Source organism: Echinops telfairi, unplaced genomic scaffold, assembly GCF_000313985.2.
Source record: "Echinops telfairi isolate 266 unplaced genomic scaffold, ASM31398v2 ScPeMD7_4;HRSCAF=17, whole genome shotgun sequence".
Lineage (NCBI taxonomy): Eukaryota > Metazoa > Chordata > Mammalia > Afrosoricida > Tenrecidae > Echinops > Echinops telfairi.
Window position 1 is genome coordinate 36173907 of NW_022103900.1, and position 3780 is coordinate 36177686.

General features: G+C 42.6%; 1 pseudogene; it reads left to right on the forward strand.

The window, feature by feature from the left end:
• LOC101641412 overlaps positions 1-2695 on the forward strand; it is a 5926-nt pseudogene extending 3231 nt beyond the window's left edge.
• Positions 2696-3780: the final 1085 nt, after the last annotated feature.

Below are 3780 nucleotides of genomic sequence, written 5' to 3' on the forward strand. Positions count from 1 at the left end.
GTTTAAGAACTAGAGGAAGGTTGTGGGTTTCATTGTTGCTATACTGAACCCTAAGTGACTCATCTCCCCACTACCACAATTTTTTAAAAACATTTTCATTCTTCTTGAACTCCATGATATCAGCTCCCCTCACCACCCCTCTTCCCAAGCACTCAAGGAACCATAACTTCCGTTACTGTTTCTGAAGAGTTATCTATCTTGGTTTTCATGTATTGAACGATCTTAATTATACAAGTGAACATACACAAGTCTAATATGATTAATGAGGTAAAGCAAATAAAAACTACAATAGTAAGGGAAGGAAATATTAAAGAACTAGAGGACGGTTATGTGTTTCATCAGTGCTATACCACACCCTGGAGTTATCATCCCTTCCATGTGGCCCTTCTGAGAGGGACTGTCCAATTGTCCTACAGATGGGCTTTGGGTTTCTACTACATCTACCATCAATTCACATCCATTTGGTTATTTTTGAACTTCTGATACCTCTTTCCATCCACACCTCATGATCACACAGGCTGGTGTACTTGTTGCTGCCCTGCTAGAGGGCCGCATGTTAAATACCAGCCTTTAAGACCCCAGGGGCTGTATCTTTTAAAAGCCATGGATCATCAGCTTTCTTTACCACGTTTGCTTGTGTACCCATTTTGATCACATCAGCGATCACATCGAGAAGGATCAATACAGTGCCACATTATTAGAACGATAGGTTCTTGTACTGAGTTAAGATTTAAGTACAGGTCCAAAGTCCATGTGCTTCCTAGTATTTACATATAACTACATATATAAATAAATACACCTGTATTTACATATTTACCTATATACATATCTATCTATATCTATATATACCTATAAATTTTTCTTCTTCTTTCCTCTTTTCTTTATTTCTTTCCTTCTGTGTCACTATCATTTTTGCCCATCATTCACCTCACAGTAATTCCTCTCAGATACAATTCAATTGATCAAACCTGACCAGAGAAGTTACACCCTCCTTGTCCATAATATCTTGGTAACATTTAGTCTTCTTTTTTTTCTTCAAATGAACCACTGAGGGTTTTTTGGTTTGTTGTTATTTTTAATGGTAATCAGATTAATATATAATTGCATGGTCTGAATGCCTTATAATACCTAGACAATTGACTTCAGAAGGAAAATGTAATGTTTGTGCAATACTTTTGTAATTCTATTTTTCCCCTTCTATTGTTTAAACACTCTCATAAACAATGTTTCTGCTTCTCAGCCACCCCATTGGCTGGGAGCTGACATGAGCCATAGAGCGGCTGCTGCCACAGCTTCTCAGGGGACACAGCTCTAGGAGCTCAGGCCAGGGCCTGGGCCTGCGGGCCACCACTATGGGAGCCCCATTTCTCCAGGGAACTTCCAGTGCATCTGCACCAACCATCCATATGCTAATTGACACCAGGAGACCCCCGGGCGAAGTACCCTGAGATCCCATCATGAATGAACCCAGACTCCAAGGTGATATGGCTCACAACCAAGATGCAACCTTGACTGCCTTTCACTTAGTCACAGACTTGGACTGGAAGCGGGTCATGTCTGGGGCACATGCTCTCAGCAGCTGCCTCAACCACTCAGTGACTTTGACAACTCATAAAGGTTCCCACATGAGTGCCTTTGGTGGCTGCGAGGCTTGGTGGACTCGCTGGTTTGGATCTTTGTGAGTGGTCCTCTTCGCGCTCCAGATTCCTTTTTTTTTCCCCTAAGCAACATCCCCAGGACCGCCACAGAGGCGTCGGTGGTGATGGCATCGCTGTGGACATTCCTACCGATTTTGAGAGCACCGCTTTCCGAAAGTTCACGGGCATTGTTATTTCTTCAATATCTCTCTTTAAAAAAAAAAATCATTTTATTGGGGGCTCATACAACTCTTATCACAATCCATATATACATCCATTGTGGAAAGCACATTTGTACATTTGTTGTTCTCAAAACATTTGCTCTCCACTTAAATCCTTGGCATCAGTTCCTCATATCCCCCCTCCCTCCCTGCTCCTCCCTCCCTCATGAACCCTGGATAATTAATAAATTATTATTTTGTCATATCTTACACTGTCTGATGTCTCTCTTCACCCACTTTTCTGTTGCCCATCTCCCAGGGAGGGAGTTATATGTAGATCCTTGTAATCTGTTCCCCCTTTCTACCCCACCTTCCTTCCACCTTCCTGGTATCGCCACTCTCACCACTGGTCCTGAAAGGATCATCCACCCCGGATTCCATGTGTTTCCAGTTTCTATCTGTACCAGTGTACGTGCTCTGGTCTAGCCAGATTTGTAAGGTGAAATTGGGATCATGATAGTGGGGTTGGGGGGAAGCATTTAGGAACTAGAGGAAAGTTGCATGTTTCATTGTCTTCCACCTCTCTTCTATGCTTTCCAGCCTCAGTTCACCAATTCCAAATCTATTTCTTATCTGGGGAATATTGCCGTGGTACCCCAGATTGGTTTTGAGATTATAATTTAGTATTTTTTGAGAATTAAAAGTCTCTGGTCTACATGTTGGCAGCATCCTTACTTGGTCTGGGCTTGCACCCAGTTTCTGGAAATTTTATAGCCGAACATTACATGTTCTCAAGAGGACACGAACTGTTCCCCCTATTATGGATCCCTGAATTTGCTGACCTTCAATGTGCATTATCATAGTAAGCATCATGACTTCACCAACATTCCTGGTTAAAGGTTTCCCCTGATAAGGAAATTCACTGCTCCACTCTAATTCCTGGATCAAAGTAGTGTCTGATTTTGTGATGGATGATATGATAAGTACCTACTTGAAAACAAATAGATGTCAAATAGGACAGGCCAAATAAGACTGGGTGTCATGGCAGCCAAGTAATTCTTCTCTGAAACTTTGAAATGCCTGGAGGAAAATGGAAATTTTGAATATTAAGTTTCATATCTGTAGTGTTTAGAACTTACCCTGGTGTGGCTTCAAAGCAGGCTCCCTAGGGACTTCAGAAGCGAATTTGGTTTCACTCAGTCAAACTGCCCGCAGTGTCCCCTTTACTCATCACTCGGATTATCATCGTTCAGGATATTTTCCCCAGGTCTGTCAGTTTGTAAGCCTGTCATAAAGCTCTAAGAAAGCTATTCCTGTCATTATTTTCTCAATCAGCTTTCACTTTATGAAACCAGCTAACAAAATGGGCTGTTAATCACATGCATACACACACACACACACACACACACACACGTTCTTAATAGGATCCTAGGTGTGAATATAGGTTTATACAGGTTAGGTTGAAGACAATGAAACATACAACTTTCCTATTGTTCCTAAATGCCCCCCCCTCCCCACTATCATGATTTTATATAGGTTAGGAACTATTTCCTAGTTGAAAGCAAGTGGCTACCATGGGGTCTGGGGACAAGAATTAGCAGTATATGTAAGAAGTCCCTATTTGGAATCACAGATGTGATTTGCGGGGAAGGAGGAAAAGAGGGAGAGCCTGAGGGGTATCAACTGCCTGAGAACTGGTATCTAGGGTCTTGCATATGGATATGAGTAGGTGACAGCTGAGTCCTCTGTAGAGCAATTCAGTATATCCAGCCACAAGCAGCAAACAGAAAGGCAGGTCACCAACAGTCAGCTAGATGACAGGGTCCAACAGTCCCCAGCTCAAGTGATGTATATTCCAGTAGCGTGGCGAAGCAGGTCTTGAAGGAACCTCAAACTACAGCAACACAGTCCACGGGTTGGTGTCCCACAGGTAGTGTAGCTTACAAATTGAGGCAGAGAACAAGCTAAGGCAGCTGGCCACT